This window comes from Megalobrama amblycephala, linkage group LG9 (assembly GCF_018812025.1).
Source record: "Megalobrama amblycephala isolate DHTTF-2021 linkage group LG9, ASM1881202v1, whole genome shotgun sequence".
In the NCBI taxonomy this organism is placed as follows: domain Eukaryota; kingdom Metazoa; phylum Chordata; class Actinopteri; order Cypriniformes; family Xenocyprididae; genus Megalobrama; species Megalobrama amblycephala.
Genome location: NC_063052.1, coordinates 41,027,639 through 41,049,573, shown reverse-complemented (window position 1 = coordinate 41,049,573; position 21,935 = coordinate 41,027,639). Strand labels below are relative to the sequence as shown.

Sequence of the window (21,935 nt, the reverse complement as noted above, 5' to 3'; positions counted from 1 at the left end):
AGTTCACCATAAGGTAATATCTGATTGTCTTTATCATCAGGCGGTGGTAATAAAAAAGAGAGGGGCGGGGGCAAATCCCACCCGGCTCAACCCCTTTCCAAGCACAGGGAAACCGGCCAATTATTTTTCCGTGTGAAGGAACCGGTGATAGTGAAGGAAGAGACAGCCGGGCGGATAGACACCGCCTTATTAAAACCCTTCTGTACCACAAATCTGATAAAAGAGAGGGAGAGAGACAAACGGACGGACAGACAGGCCACAAAATCGCTCCTTGACGTTCAGGATGAGCGCGAGGCGATGCGGAATCACGCTGACCGGGTGGCGATAATGGTCGGTTACCCGGAAAGGGTCACCCGCTCAGCGCGAGAGCTCTTTAATGAAAAACCCCACCGGGTGTCCTCATCAAACCCATCCACTGACTCTCTTTAGCTCGTCACTGTAATTAAAACTCTTTGATGACAGCCATGGGCTGGATGACAAATTAAAGAGAGTCGGTAATACATTTAATAATAAGTGAAAGGTTGTGATTGTATTACTCAAAAATATCACTATCAGCCATTAACCTATTCACACTTGAAATGACATATTTGGCCAATTTGACCTCATTCTATTTGGTGATATCGCTAATAATAATAACATGATTTTAGGGTCACGTGAGCCCAGCTGCTCTCATGTGTAAGACGATAGTCACCATGAAATCAAAATGGACGATTCGTATTTTTGCGGTGTTTATCATAAATGATTTATCCGTGCACACCATTATTGTGTTAAAGGATTAGTTCACTTTCAAATTAAAATTTCCTGATAATTTACTCACCCCCATGTCATTCAAGATGTTCATGTCTTTCTTTCTTCAGTCGAAAAGAAATTAAGGTTTTTGATGAAAACATTCCAGGATTATTCTCCTTATAGTGGACTTCAATGGGCACCAAACGGTTGAAGGTCAAAATTACAGTTTCAGTGCAAAGCTTCAAAGCGTTCTACATGATCCCAGACGAGGAATAAGGTTCTTATCTAGAGAAACCATCGCTCATTTTTTTCCCCGTTTTAACCATAAATGCTCATCTTGAACTAGCTCTCTTCTTCTTCTTCTTCTCTATTTGAAATCCAGCAGTGTAGACACTGCTAAGTGTATTACTGCCCTCTACAGGTCAAAGTTTGAACTAACTGTTATATACTTACACTAGCATATTGTACATGACAATTTAGTTCAAACTTTGATCTGTGGAGGGCAGTAATACACTAAGCAGTGTCTACACTGCTGGAATTCAAATAGAGAAGAAGATGAGAGCTAGTTCAAGATGAGCATTTATGGTTAAAACGTATAACATTTTGTATTTTTTTTAAAAAATTGAGGGATGGCTTCTCTAGATTAGACCCTTATTCTTCGTCTGGGATCATGTAGAACGTTTTGAAGCTGCACTGAAACTGTAATTTTGACCTTCAGCCATTTGGGCTCCATTGAAGTCCACTATATGGAGAAAAATCCTGGAATGTTTTCATCAAAAACCTTCATTTCGTTTCGACTGAAGAAAGAAAGACACGAACATCTTGGATGACATGGGGGTGAGTAAATTATCAGGAAATTTTAATTTGAAAGTGAACTAATCCTTTAAATTCATGTTCCTCATAATCTTTCAGCATCTCTTCTCTTCTCTGATGACGAGGGCGGGGCAACCTGTCACTCTCATGAGATCCACCAATAGCAAACCACAACCATCCAATCAATTCCACATGGACAAAATCAAGCCCCGTCCTATGTTTGTTCTTGTTTGCGAAGCTGTTTCACTCGGATATACGGCACAATAGAAAAGACTAGCACAACTTCCGTTTCATGCCAACTTTAAATCAGCAACATCAGCTTCAATCTTCAAATCTGGAAGTTTATTCTCATTCATCACGAATGCAATAAAAAGCAAAGTTCGATTTGGACTCCACAGCTCACGTCGCCTCGTCGTTTCAGCTCAGTCGCTGTGTCTAAATTATGAGATCAAATCCTGAAATGATCTCAACTGATAGTATGAGAAGGTGTGATGTAAAGACGATCCACACAGAGCACCTGAGAAACACACACACACACTCACACACAGGAATGATTATGCGTTCTCACCTGACAGATCCCGGGTCCCAAGTGCCTTGTAGTTTTTAAGGTGTGAGATTCACAAGGATTAGCTCCCAGCTAAGAGGAATATTGAGATGAGAACGACTTCTCCGTGCAGAATACAGAATTCGGCTTTCAGACCATCAGTTATACACTCTTGATAAAAATAAAGGTTCTTTATTGGTTCCATAAAGAATCTTGGAATCTTTCCATTCCACAAAAGGTTCTTTAGATTTTTCTGATCACTCTAAAAATAAATGGTTATTGAAATGACTGATCACTGAAATGTTCTTTAGGGAACCCGAAATGTTTTTTCAATGGCATTGCTATGAAAAACCCTTTTTGGAGGTTTTATTTTTAAGAGTGTAGCCGTCGTGCAATTAAAAGAGATGATAATTTAAGCTTTCTAAGTGCGTGAATTGCTTTAGTCATTGCTTTTGGCCATCATGCACTTTATGTTACTGTTTAAATGTTTTCACATTATTCATCAACAGCTTCAATCTTCAAATCTGAAACCTTATAGTCATTCATTATGAATGTAATGTAAACCAGCAAAGCTTTGGAAGGTTAAGCTTTGTATATTTAGGCCATCTTAATACTGTTGCATACTGTATTATCCATGTGCAGATGTGTGTTATGAGCAGGGGATATGTGTGTATGTGTGTTTGCATGTGTGCAATCTAGAGATGTGTGAAGAATTTGGGGAAAAGGGGCTAAAAATCTGTGAAAAGACAGAGAGGGGGGCTGGAACTCAGCTGGAAACTGATTGGCTGCCAGCCTGAGGAGGAAATAAGAATCTGCTGTCCTCTCCGGTCTGGGACCTCGGTGACCAGGCGCAAGATGTCTGCCACGGCCCCCGAGGGCCCCGCGGCGTCCCCTCAACACTCCTCTGCCTCTGAAAGCGTCTTTCTCATTTTATTATTGACTCGAAATGCCACCCAGTCTCTGTTTCCCTCCCTCGGTTTCTCTCTCTCGCTCTCTCCGTCCCGAGCGCACAGGAGAGAGTCGGGCGAAAGGCTGCGGGTGAATCAGGGTCACTCAAAATCAATACTGTGCTTTTAGACGGGACAGATACATAAGGGACAGTAATAGTCTTAAATGTTCTTTTGTAACTCTCAGAGGCTTTGACGGAAGATTTGGGATCCTGAAGAATCACGACACATTTTTAATTTTCCAACGCAAACTGTGAGTATTTTCGTCGCCTTTCATTGCAGTTCACAGAAATTAAGATCTGGGTCAGTCACAGGGATTTTGTTAACTTCAGCTGTGTGTGTCCTATCATTGGTAGAAAATGTACATAAAAGGCCCATCAGTCATTTAAATACACTCTAAAAAATGCTGGGTTAAAAACAACCCAGTGTTTGGGTTCTTTTAACCCAGCAGTTGGGTTAAATGATTGCTCAATGTGCTGGACAGTTTTATTTAACTCAACTATTGTTTAAAAATTACTGTATGGCTGACTTAAAATGAATTCAAAATAGGTTGGAAATTAAAAATCAGACACATAATTACTAGAGGCAACAATAATAATCAAAAGGTGAACATTTATTAATAAGCAATTTAATAAATGTTTATTATTATTCATTAAACCTATTAATAAATGTAAATTTTCAACATTCTTTGGGTTCATTTTAAGCAAGCAATACGGTAATTTTTAAACAATAGTTGAGTTAAATAAAACTACCCAGCAGGTTGGGCAAATATTTAACCCGTTTGTCCATTTTCAACCAAACTTTGGTTGTTTTTAACCCAGCATTTTTTAGTTTAGGCTACATGAAAAATGACCAATATAAGCACTTTGTTTTTTGTAGGTGTAGTAGTGTAGTAAAAACAACCAAAGTTGGGTTGAAAATGGACAAACTCGGTGATTGGGTTGTTTAAACCCAGCGGTTGGGTTAAATGTTTGTGTTTATGTGTCTGATTTTTAATTTCCAACCTATTTTGGGTTCATTTTAAGTCAGTCATATAGTAATTTTTAAACAATAGTTGAGTTAAATAAAACTACCCAGCAGATTGGCCAAACATTTAACCCAGTTGCTGGGTTTGTCCATTTTCAACCCAACTTGGGTTGTTTTTAAGCCAGCATTTTCTTTTAGAGTGTGTAATTATTATTAAACATTTTTTCTTGAATACATGCCAGCACTTGTTTAAAATGATTTGTAAAAACAATAATGATAACCTATATAACATGCCTATTTTTACTGATTAAAATGATGATTTTTGCTTGGCCTAAAAGGACTTGAATATGCATGGATTTTAAATTGCAAAATAAAGTAACAATAGGCCGACTGAAAATGATATGGTTTTCTGTTAAGGTGTCAAGCTCACGCTCTCCAGAAGCAGGAGTGACAATCACCGTCCACACGTTCGCGCCCTTTGACCTGTCACGTCACTCTGCCGCACACAGACATGACGTGACAGCGGCATATCAGCACATGCCTCGCGGTGCCGTCGCTGTGCGCGCTAAATGTTCTAGGCGTGTATCATACCGCGGCTCCGTTACCGAGGTCAGATGATCACAGACTGGAAATATATTTACCCTCAAAGGGCTGTCAACACCTCGTTAGACCCGGCCAACAAAACAGGCCCTTTACAGCGGCCCGAAGTAATCGATAAATTGTTCAACTTCAATTGAATTTCATGTTTTTAGATTAAATAATATTCTAATTCTATCTATCTATCTATCTATCTATCTATCTATCTATCTAATGCCAATATATAAGAGTGACTGCTAAAAATCTTTACTGACTGAAAATTTAATTAGCGATTTCCTGCAGAGTCCTAACATTAGTTTCATTCATTAGCGTTATATTTTACTGCTACATTTCACAGGCGACTGTACAAAACGCCATAAAACAAACAATAAAAGCGCAGCACTTTCAGTCGTGAGGAGTGTGGATTGGTTTTTGAAGAGCGTTTCCATCTCTCAAGACTACCAGAAACCAAATAAAGTTGAATTACGGCTCGTACGCATAGATTCATTTCAACTCGGCCCAAAGTTTACGTTTCCTCGTAAACCCGCTCCCGTTCTGACCCGTTCGCCATGTTCCGTGGCCACCCATAAAAGCTGAGTGACCCCCGGTGGCCAGAGGTCAGGGGCCGCCCGTCAGGGGGAAGGAAGTCCCGCCATATTGTTGTCAGAGTCCATCAGCAGCGGACGCACATGAAAGCGGCGCATTCCTGCTTTATGATGCGATCGGGCCGCTGCAGCCTTTGCTCGGTGCTAGATTCATGAACGCCGTTGACAGGATTAACGCCGTACGTCTCATTAGAGGATCTTGGCGCTGAGAGCCGCGGCGGGAGGCGAGCTGAGAAACTGAGCCATTAGTGCGTCTTGTCTGCTCTCGCGTCTGCCTTCACCTGCTCTCTCCTGCGCTATCTCGACAAAAATATGTTCTGAGAACGTTTTGCTAACGTTTCCGTTAAAATGTTCTTTCTGAATGTTCAAAACATCCAGTTTTAAGAATGTAAAGGGAACATTCCATTTTGCGAACATTATTGGAATGTTACATTTGAACATTCCGAAACTAGTAACATTCAAAAAATGCTGAAACGTTTAAAAAAAAACAACTCTCTATGAACGATGTATATTCTAGCATTATTAAAGACCAGATAACTTTGAGCAAGCGTTCTATTAATGTTACTGGAAGAAGGTTTGTTCATAACGTTCCCTGTTAGCCGGGCTCAGGATTTATCTGCACATGAAGGTCACTCAGGCCCGTGACACTCGCTCTTTAAAGAGATGAATGTCAGTGTTTTCAATCAGCGCTCATTGAGGATCAAATGCCTGTTTGCTGTCAGAGCTTTTTGTGTAAATGTTCAGTAATGTCAAGTGACCCCTGAATGTTCCCCGACTTCATGTAACACAAGCCCTAAACAAATCAATGCTGAAAGAGAGAGTTCACCCAAAAATGCCAGTTCTGTCGTTATTTACTCCTTCCAAACCTGTACGACTTTCTTCTGTTTAGTCCAGCTGATCTGAACTAGTTTCTCTCTGTTTCGTCCAGTCTTATCCTTTTCCCACTGCGCTATAAGTGAAAACATAACATTTGACGGAATAAATCAGCTCAAAATGTGCATTTTTCATCACTGTATGAGCAAAAAACACAAAAGATTAAAAGAAAAAATGTCTGATTTGTCCACACTGCAAGTCAATTGGGCCCAATTTTGTTTCCTTAAAATATCTTTTTTTGTTTTTTCACAGAAGAAAGAAATGCACACTGGATTGGATCAAAATGACGGTCAGTAAATAATGATTATTTTTAATGTTCTCTGATGTGTCAGTCAGCTGCGCATGTGACACAACAACAACATTCATTTATAAAGCACATTTAAACACAATATAGATTGATTCAAAGTGCTGTAAAGAGTACTAAGCAGGCCTACATATAATAAAAACATCAATTACATGTTCTCAAAAGCTTTAAAATAAACTATGAATTTAATTGGAAGCCAGTGAAGGATGCTAAAATAGGGAAGATATGCAGTGTTGCAGAGTCCGTGGTTTTCCAGTGGAATTGGGCTGCTTTTACACTGTTGCCGCGGGTTGTTTTTCAGGTCCACTGGTTAAATCGACCCCAAATTACGTGATATTTAGCCCACGGAATGCGAATTTTACCGTGGGACCCCTCTGAAATGTGATTGGGCTAGTTTTGAGGTGCAATTGGGCGGGTTTTGTTGTGAAAACCTGGCAACCCTGAAGATATGGTCCCTCTTTTATATCCAGTCAAGAGTCTTGCATTGCATTTTGAACAACTTGTAATTGTCATAATGAAGATTGAGGGAGACCAGAATAAAGAGAGTTGCAATAAACTAATCATGATGTTACAAGTGCATGAATCGCAACTTCTAATTCAAAGATTCTTCAACTTTGCAATAGATCTTAATTTCAATTCAATTCAATTCAATGAACTTTATTGTCCCCAATGGGGAAATTTAAAAAAGCTTCCTCTAATAACAGCACTAATTTGTTTATCAAAAAATAGTGAAAAGTCAAAGATCACTTCAAGGTTTTTGATTTATTTGCATACATTAGTTGAGAGAGGACCTGAGATCAGGGGAGGAATTTGCAGGAAAACCTAAAATTAAAACCTGTTTTCTCCTCATTTAGCTGCAGAAAATGATTTGTCATCCACCTCTTGATATCATTTACACATTTCAATAACACATCGAATGAAACAGTGCTGTCAAGCCTTACTGGAAGGTAAAACTGAAAAGCAAATGCATAACAGTGATATGAAATGTTGTACTTCTGAAAAATGTGGGCCAAGGGGAGCATATTGAGGGGAAAACGAAAAAGAAAGGTCCCAAAATAGACACACCACACAATACAGGTGAAGATGATGAGGAAAAATTCCCTAAATTTACTGATAAAGTCCTATTCTTGAGGTAAGAAGCATAATACGGTGCCTTTGATACCTATTTTGTCCATTTCACCCAGTTTTATCCTTTTCTTACTGTACTACAAGTAAAAAGGCCAACCATGACATTTAAAGGAGTAAACCAGCCAAAAACGTGAGCTTTGTCGCCATCACTATATGACTGACTTTCTCTATAGAACACAAAAGAAGATATTTTATGTTTCAGTGGGTATTTTTGTGCACATTGAAAGTAAATGGGGTTCAATGTTGTTTCTGTCTTCATAATGTCTTCTTTTATGCTCCATAGAAAAAGAAGAAAAGAAATGCAGTTGGGTTTGAAATGACATACAGCTAAGAAAATGATATTTTAAAAACATTATTGGGTGAAGTATCTCTTTAATCTGAATACTAATAAAGGCCTCTGTAACCGGCTTTTCTTTGATAATATTTGGTGTTAATATCATGCCAATTCAGCTGTTTCACCCAATCTTGTCCTTTTCATACTGTACTACAAGTAAAAAGGCCAATGTAACATTTAAAAGAATAAATCTGACACAAAAATATTAATATTTACTCACTTCAAATCTGAATGACTTTCTTCCACAGAAGGAAGATGTATTGCAGATTGTCCAAAGCAAAAGTGAACAGACGCTATCAAGCTTCGATAAATAACAAAAAAACATATCTTTTGAAGCCATATGATAGTTTTTGCACGAACGAACCCCTTTTCCAAAATAAAAAAGGAAATGTGGTGTTTGTTGTAAAGCACGCTGGGGAATTGCATGATATTTTTGAATTCCAGTCTCTCTAAGACGAATAAAGCCCGTGGATTAGATGTGCGTGGCAGCAGCCGTATGCACAGATGCAGATTGCGGATTGAATATTCTGCGGGTTTCGGCGCATCTGCTGAAGGAGCGATGCAGTCAGTTCGATCTCATCTCCCGTAGTCATCCAAGGGAACCGGGGCCGTCGCACGCCACATAATAACATTAAAAACACACGGATGAGTCCTCAGTGTAAGCTTTCTGTGAATAACCTCACGCATGAGACGGACCGGCTTTGTGAAGATCCGAAAACGGCACAGTTTCTATCTGGTCCTGTTTAGTTTTGGCCTCCTAACTGGAGCTGACCTCTGGCTGACCCCGGGCCGGGTCTGATCACGGCCCGCCGCTGACCCATTTCTCGCCTCTGATCTCTCTCCTCGCAGTACGCTGAAGCCATCGACCGGTCGGGCCGCAGGATGACAGGTGCTAAAAGTTTGACAGCGCAGGCCAGAGATACATGCTTTGAAGGAAGAGTGATTCCTGAGTGTGTGTGTGTGTGTGTGTGTGTGTGTGTGTGTGTGTGTGTGTGTGTGTGTGTGTGTGTGTGTAGGCATTTACACTGGCACCAGTGTTATTTAGGTATTATTTATATACTGTTAAAGCATTTATTAATACTTTGAATTAGCGTTTTAGTTTTTGTTTTAATTTTAGCTTCATTTTTTAGTAATTTTTTATTTGCTTTTGTCATTAGTTAAATATTACTATTTAGGTTTAATTTTTTTTTTTTTTTAGGTTTTATTTATTTTCCAGTATTTTTAGTGCTTTAACTTAAACTTATTTCAGTTATTATGTAGGCCTTTTATTAATTATTTTAATAATATAGCAATAATATAACCCTGAATCAACACCTGAATCAAAAAATATTTTTTGACACCCTTATTTGTGTTACATACTGACATTCTATTTTATATTTTTATATTATATTATATTAATATTTTATGTTAGAACATTATTGTACATAATATCTGTACATAAAAAGTGTCCTTAAAATTGAGTCAAAAATCAAGTTTCTAATGAGAAAAATGGTTGTTTTGCATTTTTAGGATAATTGTGCATAAAATCTGAACTTTTCTCAGTCTGAATAAATTATGTGTCAAAATCACAGCTGTAATTATTTCTAGTTCGTTAACTAAGACTAAAACCATAAAAACATTTTTAAATAAAATAAATATTAACTGAAATAATTAAAATATTTAAAAAAATCATTTAGTTTAACTTGATGTATTAAAATAATTAAAACAGAAATAAAATCAATAAAAACTATATAGCTATATTTAAAAAAAAACGAATAAAAGGAACAAAAACTAAAATAAAAATAAGAATGTAAAATACAAAAATATATTTTTGTTATTTATATTTTATATTTTTTTATATTTTGTTATACAATATGTATATATTTAAATAAATATATAAAAATATTTAATAATTTAGTATAATCAATGATTCTAAAATAACACTAATCTGAAAAAGAGCAAGTTGAGCACATTGCATTGTCGGATACATCATTATTTGCATACTGCACTTTTTGGTTTTGGCAAGGAACATTTTTGCAGAACATTTGCATGCTATGCAGTGTTTGCATACTAAATATTGCAGAAATAGTAAGAGTGGATGCTGTTTTGAAATCAGTCAGTGTGTTTTGAGAATAATGTGTTAATTGGCTGAGATTAACTAAGGTTATTCCCTCTCTCTCTCTCTGTGTGTGTGTGTGTGTGTGTGTGTATGTGCACTTTGGAGGGGTCACGCGGTGACTCCCGCATGCGGTCCGGCGGCGGCCCACGAGTGCTGTTATCCGGGAACAAGCAGGGCTTTTATCACATCTCCAGCTCTGACTCAGAAACTGCATTTCGAGGCTCTCTCTCTCTCTTTCTTCGGGACAGCGAGCGGACGCAGTTCTCCACAGCAGTTCAGCGCAGGAGCAGCCGCGCTCAGGCCCGTCTCTGTGAGTCAGAGGTTTTTACACCTTTCGCTATGAAACACACACACACATCTCTCTGACTCTCAGCCTACTCAGGCATATGCTGCTTATGTCGACATGTTTATTGCTTTAAAACTGACCCCACAGAGAGAGGGAGACACGTGCGGGGAATCCCAGGTCTCTGTCTGTCTGTCTAGAGATGTGAAACCAGCGCGCTTGTGTCAGTTGAACTGATTGTGGAAATAAGAGGGCTTGGGTGAATACAAGCAATGCTTGTGTTTCAGTGGATTCTGTGTGATCTTTAGTTATTTAAACTGCCCCTATTATGCTTTTTGGGATGTTCCCTTTTATGTAGTGTGTAATAGAGCTGTTTGTGAATGGAAAAGGTCTGCAAAGTTTTAAAGATCAAAGTGCATTTATTGTCTCTGAACTGCCTGAAATGATTTTTTTGGGCTGATATAATACCGATTATAACAAACAATTATTGGTTGATACCGATAATTGTCACTTGCTTTCTTATTAGCAAAGCTCAAAAACACATTCATTAAGTTACACTAGCTAGTCTATTGCTGCATCAACAAATAATTTGTAATGAACATGGATTGGATCCATTTAACATTCAGCAGGCCAAAGATACATATGAAATAAACAGTGCTTTTTAGGTAGGTTTAATAGTAGTTTTCAGGTATTGAAATAAAGTAAACAAATCACTGTATAACAACTTCACTGTATAAATTAAATACATATTAATCCTTATTAAAGTTACAAAAGTTATTTAGACATGAATAGTGAGCGATTTATTTTGAACGCAGACAGCGGCGCAGCAGGAATATTAGGCTGCTGTCACTTTAAGAGCTGCACGGATCCAATATACTGTTACACATGCATTTTGTTTCTCGGCTGTTTACGTTCATTTAAGATTTCGAAGGCTGCGTCCTCCGGAGGTCGCATTTGTCAGCCGTAAAGCTGCTTCATTTCAGTAATCTGACCAGTACGTTCCAAAGTCGTTAAGAAATTGCAACAATTTACGCTTGACTAGGAATAACGGTCAATTTTAGAATGGTTACTGTTCTGAAATAAGACATCTTTTATGACGTATGCGGCCGACAAATGCGACCTCTGGAGGATGCAGGCTTCGAAATGAGACACAGCTTATGTTTGTTATATCAGCCTTTTTTCATGCTATAGCTAGGGATGGTTTTAAATTGCTCAGAAATTGTCCGATAAATATCGGTGGCTGATACATCGGTGCACCTCTAGTTTACTGTGCTGAGGAAGTGTTGAAATTCACATATGACCATATTGGTCGACCAATCAAAACAGACTGGGCCATCTGACCAATCAGAGCTGAGCAGGTTCTCCTCCAGGTTCTGAATCCTTGATCGAACCGTTTCAGACATTGTGAGAAAAGAGCCGATTACAGTGTTTTTTGACCTTGGATGCATGTTGTAGGAGACTCCAAAACAAAATGAGGAACTTTTGAAATAGCACTATAGGGGAACTTTAAACGGGTACAGGTATCTTATGAGGGGCTGAGCTATTTGTATTCATATATTAACATAACGCCAATGACACATGATCAGAAAGTGTCTCACATCACCTCTATTCACATTATAACTGCATCCCAATTCAGAGGCTGCATACTTTGAAGGCCAAGCTTTTATAGTTCACGACGATTGGACCGAGCGTTGTTAAATGGGACGGTCCATTTAGATTGCTCTTCTCGCCTGTGACAGCTGCCGTTGATGTATTGTTTAATTATCTGATATTATAACATGATTTTCAGTATAGGTCCAATTTTCCATATTGCTACATCCCAACATAGCATATTTTCATTTATAGACGTCTTTGTCATCAGTGGCGTTTTCCTTGGCGAATCGCTGGTCTTTGATGAGGAGAATCTCAATATTGAAGGTGCAGGACAGAAGAGGTCTGTGTATTTATCTGAGATGGTGTAAAACAGTCTGGACGGGCCTCCTGTCGACTGGACTCAGATCAGTATCAGACGCTGATCAGATGGGTCTCCAGCAGCCACATACACACACCCAACAGGCCCGGTGACAGCAGGCACTCCTGATAAACAGACCCCGTTCAACACACACACACACACACACACACCCCATCCATCCATCCCTCCATCCCTCCATCCATCCATCCCTCCATCCATCCCTCCATCCATCCCTCCATCCATCCATCCATCCATCCATCCATCCATCCATCCACCCGCAAATCAAGGCACTCAGAATCTGAATATGCCTCTAAACTTTCCGTTTAATTTGATGCATCTCAGCTCACCAAACTATACAACTTAACGTCGTCCTTTGAAACACGACTACTAATCGCTGCCCCACCAGCAAAGTCAAATCCGCATGAGAAAGTCCAGGCTGTTCTCAGATCAGCTGCTGTGGGGAAATTCCACCAGCACATGACAGGAGTGTGTTGCTTTGGATCGTCTGTTGGGTGTTTGCGTTTCCTTCTGTGCTTGTAGGTTAGCCATGACGGGAGTCCAGACACATGCGATCTTCCCTGAACATGCTGCCTGTGAGAGAGATAAAGAGAGAGAGGGAGAGGTCTTGGCTTGTAGGATTTGGACCTCTCAGCCTAGAAACAGCCGGCCCAGTTTGGACTCAGACCTGGTGTTAATGTCCTTTTTTTTCTCCAATACAAATCTGTTGTGTAGCAACCCCCAGATTCTCCTTTACCCACAAACCGCATGTGTTTTTAAACGCACAGCAACACACACACACACACATGACAGGCACACATAGAGAGAAAGACATGTTGCTTATTCAGGTGTTCATGCACAACTACACTAGATTGAATCAGACACAGAGATTCAGAGATGGTTGGCAGGATAATTTCATTCTTTTTGGGAGTGCAAAGATCATTTTGCATGCGTATCTTTATCATCAGTATTACAGAAAACACACTAGAAAAGATGTCTGCTATTAGGTCTGATACTAATCAAGTCAAGTCACATTTGTTTATATTAATTGTCATAAAATGTGAGTAACTATACAATAATTTAGGTTAACGTGAAATCAATCAACAATTAAATCTATTTACATCCTTAAAGGCAGGGTAGGTAAAAAATGTATAAAAAACTTTTTTTTCAAAATTTGTTTAAACTTTATTTATATATCAATACATATTTAAAATGTAAGTACTCTGAAAAAGAAAGTATAAAAATCGAGTGTCTGTAGACCTCTCACGACTGTTTTAAAGACAGCTCATTATTTCCATTCACTCCACCCCCTCCCTTCTGGGCTCCTTCCAAAGCCACGCCCCCAAAACGCATGAACGCGCGACTCCGACCACTGAGCTGGAAGACGCATTATTTACCTGAGACGAGCGGAGAGGAAGGAGCACAGTGCATGTAGTGACATCATGTCAGAATCACATGTAATAAAAATAACTTTATAATTATGAAGATAAACATAATTTAATTCGCTAACGAGTTAGTTATCTATAAGGCAAAGCTAAAAACAGGTTGCATGATACACGTTTTTCCATTACCATCATTTACACTGTGATGAAGATGAATTTCGTGTAAGATTCATAACATATACGTTGTTCTACAGATAAACAGAGTAACATACACTCAAATATCAACTCACAACTGCATTGCAGACACAAAATAATAACACACATATACAACAAAGTGTGTACGACACACACAGATACAAGATAAAGACAGTAAACATAGGTAGAGAATATAAAAACAAAACAAAGGCGAAAAAAAACGTGCAGGTAAGCTTACAGGTGAACATGGTAAAAGAGTTAGACAGAGGGTAAATATAGTTCTAAGAAAAGTTCCTAGATGCGGAGTAACGTTAGGCCTACTATCTGTTAAATATGTATTTAGTTATCTAAAGCAAAATTATGCACAATTCAACACTATAGCTATCATCTTGAGCTAGGCCTACGTCTCTACTACGGCTCGCTAAGTAATGTTATGTTAGCTATATTACGCAGCTACGTGTGCTAATGACACATGCTTCATGAAAAATAAACAAAAAAATATGTATGATCAAAATACAAAAAGAAAGATTTACCTGTCCAGCAGAAATAAAGCCATCAAGGAGTCACTTTTCAGCCCCTTGAGTTCCCTTAGTTCTCGCCATCGCTGGAGAGCCACGCCGATATTAACTCGCGTTTTATTTCTTTGTTTATCCAAAGACTTTTTGTTCATTGCCTTTTCTTGTACTGTTACTGTCTTCCTTTTTTGCCTGGTTTGCCTTCACTAACTGCATAGGCCGGTACTGTGAATTTTGCTTGCTGTTTCTCTGCCATTGTTTTGGTATTCCTAGGATCCATGCCTCTTGAATTCCCCAAATCAAACGTGCGCGCGCAAGTGGGCAGGTCATGTGTGGCAAAAGGGTGGTTGCCATGGTTGCGAGAGAGTGACAGCCGCCTAAGCCAATCCTATGTTTCGTCCCGGATGGAAATAATGAGCTGTGTTTAATACAGATTAAACGGTCTAGAGTCACTCGATTTTTATACTCTTTTTATCAGAGTTCTTACATTTTAATTATGCATGTATATATATAGAAAGTTTAAACAAATTTGGAACAAAATTTCTTACCTACCCTGCCTTTAAACATGCAATGCAATTCATGCACTTCATATTTTTAATGATAATTAAATGTGTTTGTGAAACATGCAATTCATAGAAGTTAAATGTGCAAAACATGCAATCCATATATTGGGGAATATTATCAGTGCAATCAATATATTGAGGAATATTATCAATGCAGTCAATATATTGAGGAATATTATCAATGCATTCCATATATTGAGGATTATTATTAATGCAATCCATATATTGAGGATTATTATCAATGCAATCAATATATTGAGGAATATTATGAATGCAATCCATATGTTGAGGAATAATATCAATGCATTCCATATATTGAGGAATATTATCAATGCATTCCATATATTGAGGAATATTATCAATGCATTCCATATATTGAGGATTATTATGAATGCAATCATATATTGAGGAATATTAATCCATATACTGAGGATTACTATCAATGCAATCCATATATTGAGGAATATTATCAGTGCAATCTGTATATTGAGGAATATTATCAATGCAATCAATATATTGAGGAATATTATCAATGCAGTCAATATATTGAGGAATATTATCAATGCATTCCATATATTGAGGATTATTGTGAATGCAATCCATATATTGAGGAATATTATCAATGCATTCCATATATTGAGGAATATTATGAATGCAATCCATATGTTGAGGAATAATATCAATGCATTCCATATATTGAGGAATATTATCAATGCATTCCATATATTGAGGATTATTGTGAATGCAATCCATATATTGAGGAATATTATCAATGCATTCCATAAATTGAGGAATATTATCAATGCATTCCATATATTGAGGAATATTATCAATGCATTCCATATATTGAGGATTATTGTGAATGCAATCATATATTGAGGAATATTATCAATGCATTCCATATATTGAGGATTATTATGAATGCAATCCATATGTTGAGGAATATTATGAATGCATTCCATATATTGAGGAATATTATCAATGCATTCCATATATTGAGGATTATTGTGAATGCAATCCATATATTGAGGAATATTATCAATGCATTCCATATATTGAGGAATATTATGAATGCAATCCATATGTTGAGGAATAATATCAATGCATTCCATATATTGAGGAATATTATGAATGCATTCCATATATTGAGGAATATTATGAATGCATTCCATATATTGAGGATTATTATGAATGCATTCCATATATTGAGGAATTGTGATGCAATATATATTGAGGATATTATGCAATTCCATATGTTGAGGAATATATCAATGCATTCCATATATTGAGGATTATTGTGAATGCAATCATATATTGAGGAATATTATCAATGCATTCCATATATTTAGGAATATTATCGATGCATTCCATATATTGAGGATTATTGTGAATGCAATCATATATTGAGGAATATTATCAATGCATTCCATATATTGAGGATTATTATGAATGCATTCCATATATTGAGGATTATTATGAATGCATTCCGTATATTGAGGATTATTGTGAATGCAATCATATATTGAGGAATATTATGAATGCAATCCATATGTTGAGGAATAATATCAATGCATTCCATATATTGAGGAATATTATCAATGCATTCCATATATTTAGGAATATTATCAATGCATTCCATATATTGAGGATTATTGTGAATGCAATCATATATTGAGGAATATTATCAATGCAATCCATATATTGGGATTATTATCAATGCATTCCATATATTGAGGATTATTATGAATGCAATCCATATATTGAGGAATATTATCAATGCATTCTATATACTGAGGATTATTGTGAATGCAGTCATATATTGAGGATTATTATCAATGCAATCAATATATTGAGGGATATTATCAATGCATTCCATATATTGAGGAATATTATCAATGCATTCCATATATTGAGGAATATTATGAATGCAATCCATATGTTGAGGAATATTATCAATGCATTCTATATATTGAGGATTATTGTGAATGCAATCATATATTGAGGATTATTATCAATGCAATCCATATATTGAGGATTATTATCAATGCATTCCATATATTGAGGAATATTATCAATGCATATTGAGGATTATTATGAATGCAATCATATATTGAGGATTATTATCAATGCAATACATATGTGGAGAAATATTATCAATGCAATCCATATATTGAGGATTATATCAATATTGAGGATTATTATATTATCCATATTATCCAATTATTGATTATTAAGACAGTTTAGAGTTGAAAAATGTCAGATAAGGAGATGAATTAAAGACCTTTTTAAGTTGACCTTTATTCTGTAGTTTTGTTAAACCCTTTGATGCTTTAAAGAAGCCAGAAACCAAAACACCAGAAGCAGAACTTTATTATTGCCTCTTAATAACAAGAGGCTTCTGTGCTGAATCTAGCGTCTGTTTAAAGCGTGTGGGTGTGTTTGGGTACTTGAGAAAAGCCTTTGTAAAAGTGAGGGCTGGCGGCTGGGACGGGCCCTCCTGGCAACGCTCAACACGTCATGTCGTCCTGATGCGTGTGTGATGAATAAGAATGGCTCCTGAGCTCGAGTCGAATGCAGAAGCATCAATCAGCTCAGAAATCACACCTTCACCCTCCGCCCGCGCGAGGGGGAGTCCTACATGAGGTCACCGAGCCTCTAAACCTGAGTGGGAGGTGTTAAGACGACCGGGCAACAAAACAAGAGAAAGAGAAAGAAAGAGAGAGAGAGGGCGCGCAACATTTGTGGTGGGCTGCATTGAACACCACAAATCTGTGCTTTCATTTTCACTCTGCCTGTTCATGTTCACCCCTCACATCTGATGCATACACGCACATTTACACAATAGCACATACAGTTGTAGCAAATGATCTCAAAAGAGAAATATGAATAATTAATCATAGCTCGTTATAATTAATTATAAATATTTGGATCAGTTAATCGAATCAATCACACATACATGGGAAATGGGAGAGTGGAAGTGAATGAAGCTATGAAAAGAGTCATTTAACCAGCTGAAACAACCATCAGTTTCTCACTACAAAGCTCCTTTGTTAACAAAGGGTTCACAACTTTAACTAATATCTAAACAGCGATTTAGTATATCGTACGATACTTGCATTTGCTTTAGCTGTTGAAGAGCGTCCGGATACAGTCTTGAGAGAAAGTCTTGATAGTTCCATTCAACGGGCTGAAGTTGCAATCGATTTCTTCCACATTGAATGAAGAAACGATGATAAACTTGCGCTGTTAGTTTGACTCTGTTGTAGTGGAGGAAGTTGGGCATGGCTGGAGATGAGGCCTGGGGCTGGATGAGGTCTCACTTGAAGTTACTCGAATGTTAGCTATTAAGTTCAACAGAAGTCATACCCCTGGAGTTTTGCCTTGACCAATAAGAAAGGTGCAGTTTCTTTGTTTGTGAGCCTATAAGCTCTGATTAATATAACAAGCAAACAATGCATTCTATGAGATGGTGATGTCCACCAAAGTGTGAATCATCGAACAATGATTGTTTTGATATGGAGACACCACACAGATGGGGCTACATTAACTAGTAGTTCTATCATCAGGCATGCATAACACTATACAATATAAAAAGACAGTAAACAAACAGTAATAACACACAAACTGGCCTGGGGGAAATGTACGTTCATTCATCAGACAGATTTGTCAATGAATTAGTGGAGTGAATTGCATTTCTATTGAACTGCATGTCTGTTTCTTGTAGCCTGTAACGTTCAGAGCAAAAGGGTGAGAATTCTCAGTGTGAAAACCAGACAACATCACAGAGTTACACAGTTACAGGAATTACATGCATGTTCACAGGTATCTCATGATGCAAGTGAGACTTTTGTTACGTCTTGCAGTTTAATAATTAATTATTTGAGAGAGTTTGTTTACACTGCAAAAATGCTTGTCTTAAAGGATTAGTTCACTTCAGAATTCAAATTTCCTGATAATTTACTCACCCCCATTTCATCCAAGATGTTTTTATGTCTACAGTGGAAAAGAAATGAAGGTTTTTGAGGAAAACATTCCAGTATTTTTCTCCATATAGTGGACTTCACTGGGGTTCAACGGGTTGAAGGTCCAAATGTCAGTTTCAGTGCAGCTTCAAAGAGCTCTACATGATCCCAGACGAGCAGGGCCGGCCCTAGCTTTGATGGGGCCCTAAGCAGAATTTCATTTGGGGGCCCCTTGGTTCAAATAACTTATGATAAACAGTATCTTTTTATATAAAAAATAAATGTAAATGTATAGAATGGACAATGTTTAAATAAATACTTAAATAATTACATAAAATGAACAGTTTAGATGGACCTGTAAGAACTGAAGATAACAATAATAAATATATTATTAACATTAAAGGGATAGTTCACCCAAAAATGAAAATTCTGTCATCATTTACTCACTCTCATATTGTTACAAAGTTTCTTTCTTCTGCTGAACACAAAATAAAAGAAGATATTTTGAAAAAGCCACCAACTGTTTGGTTATGCCCACATTCTTCAAAATATCTTATTTTATTTTGTGTTCAGCAGAAGAAATAAAATTAATACAGGTTTGGAACAATATGAGAGTGAGTAAAATTAATGATGACAGAATTTTCATTTTTGGGTGAACTATCCCTTTAAGGACAAGGACAGCATGTTTACTATTACTGAAAGTGAAGTAGGCCTATACCCGGGGCTTTAGGCTTCTGTTTCTTTAAGACCGGAACGCATCCGATTTTCTCTCAACTGATTACTTTCACTTTAGACATAACCAACTCTGTGTATATGACAGTATTAGTGCAGATGCAAAAGATAAAGTCCACTAATCGGAGGCTGTTTGACAGGCTTTTAGTGTGCGCGCGTGCTTCTGGTTAAGAACAAAACGCGAATGAAATGTTTAACCCAGCAATGCTTTAAACTTTAAAGCACATGAAAATAATGAACTTTTGTGATTGCGAATAAGTGCAGTGTCCTGTGAGTGAGTGTAGCATATGTTGCAAATAAACGTCAAGTTTTACAGTATTGAGACGGATGCGTCAGAACTGCAACTGATAGTTTGTGCAATGTCAAAATCAAGCTGTCATTTAATTTGCTCTTGGGGGCCCCCTGGTGGCGGCGGGGCCCTAAGCAGCTGCTTAGTTCGCTTATAGGGAGGGCCGGCTCTGCAGACGAGGAATAAGAGTCTTATCTAGAGAAACCATCAGCAATTTTCTAAAAAAAGTAAAATTTATATACTTTTTAACCACAAATGCTCGTCTTGCACTGCTCTGTGATGCGCCACTCATTACGTAATCATGTTGGAAAGGTCACGTGTGACGTAGGCGGAAGTACCGCGATTGTTTTACCTTTTTTTTAAAGGCCATTTGACTTAGTCTTTGCATGTTCGCTTTGTAAACACTGGATCGGTACTTCCGCCTACATCACGCCATGCGTGAGCTTTCCAACATGATTACGTAATGAGTGGCGCATCACAGAGCAGTGCAAGACGAGCATTTGTGGTTAAAAAGTATATAAATGTTATTTTTTTTTAGAAAATTGCTGATGGTTTCTCTAGATAAGGCCCTTATTCCTCGTCTGAACGCTTTGAAGCTGCACTGAAACTGACATTTGGACCTTCAACCCGTTGAACCCCAGTGAAGTCCACTATATGGAGAAAAATCCTGGAATGTTTTCCTTCATTTCTTTTTGAATGAAGACATAAAAACATCTTGGATGACATGGAGGTGAGTAAATTATAAGGAAATCCAGCAAACATCCTTAAAACAAGATGCACTGGACTGATATTCCAGATAATATATTGGATATAAGCATATTTTTGTCTTTTTAAGCATGCGTCTCAGATGTTCTGTTTTAAAGACGTTTGTTCAGAAGAAACACTGAGGTGTGGTTAAGTGATTTATAACTAACCTGCACATTAAGTGTAAACATTTGACATGCTGAATGATAATCGTGTGATGTGCTTGTGTGAATATGTGTCCAAAATGTCCATTAAAAGTATGAGAAAATGTAGCAGCAAATGCTTGCATCCTTTTTTTTTTTTTTTTTTTTTTTTTTAATGTTTGTTTTTACACACAAAATGTGACATATAATTATGCATAATAAATATAAAACAACAGAAAGTTCCTGCATGTGAGTGTGCACATGCCAAAGCATTATACATAAAACAAGTAATGAAGAAAAAGAAACATAAAATGTTACAAATAGCAATAAAAAGGTATTAAGATAAGGTGTTACGTAATTAATAAAATGTGATAAATCATATGCATCTCTGCGTGTGTGTGTGTGTGTTGTTGAGCAGGTATGTGTGCCCGTGGTTAGTTGACCTTTCTGTGCAGTCATGTGTGCAGTGTTGGTTCACCTGTGGTGGTGAATCCTGGTTAAGTGAACTGATCTAGAGGTGTGTGGGTGACCAGAACCTTCAACCCACCTGCGGCTCAGCGCTGTGACTCATCCACTGAGACTCTCGCTGCTGTAGTCTGATCTTCTGTCACATGATGCCCTGAAGCCATGGACCCGAGCCACATCTACACAGCAGAATAACACACAGTCTTGAAGGTGCGGGACTCTTTTCAATCTGAATCAACACTGAACTGACTTTTCAGCTGAGCACTGACACTATTGAGCGGCTTTACAGTGGAAATGAACTCTGTTTGCATCTTTATTTTCCTGTTTTTCACTGTAAAGCTGCTTTGAAACATAAACGCTATAGAAATAAGGGCGACTTGACTCTTTTGACCTGGACTTTAAAGTGAGTGAGAAACTAAAAATGAAGCTTAATGATGTTCAGGTTCATATTTGTGAATTTCTGCTTGCACAGCATATGAAACATGAGCTACTTGTAAATGTATTATGTTTGGTTTTTAAGGATTAATGGTTACACTTTACAATAAATGGTTTGATTAGGGTATGAAGTTGAAAATATTCATTTTGTGTTTTTACTCATTCTCCTCCTGAACGTTATGACTATGTTGACATGCACAGTAATATCCCAAAGTTGCTTCATATCTGGAGTTAGTCCCTATTTTCAATAACCTGCCTGTAGGCCACGAGTTTTAGACACTATAAATGACAGAATCCTTGATGCTTGTAATCCTTCATCTTGTAATCTTGTCAGTTTTAATCTCTTCCATGTTAATGGAATA

At 37.5% G+C, this 21,935-nt stretch overlaps 1 long non-coding RNA gene across 5 annotated transcripts in view; it reads left to right on the top strand.

The window, feature by feature from the left end:
* The first annotated feature begins 6,285 nt into the window (after positions 1-6,285).
* LOC125275933 overlaps positions 6,286-21,935 on the top strand; it is a 54,966-nt gene continuing 39,316 nt past the window's right edge. For 3 of the 5 annotated variants that reach the window (XR_007186550.1, XR_007186547.1, XR_007186548.1), the window contains exons 1-4: positions 6,304-6,342; positions 8,669-8,708; positions 10,023-10,227; positions 21,092-21,348. This is a non-coding gene — a long non-coding RNA (uncharacterized LOC125275933). Of the gene's footprint in view, positions 6,343-8,668; positions 8,709-10,022; positions 10,228-21,091; positions 21,349-21,935 lie in introns of all 5 variants that reach the window. The other 2 variants (XR_007186549.1, XR_007186551.1) reach the window with 2 other exon arrangements.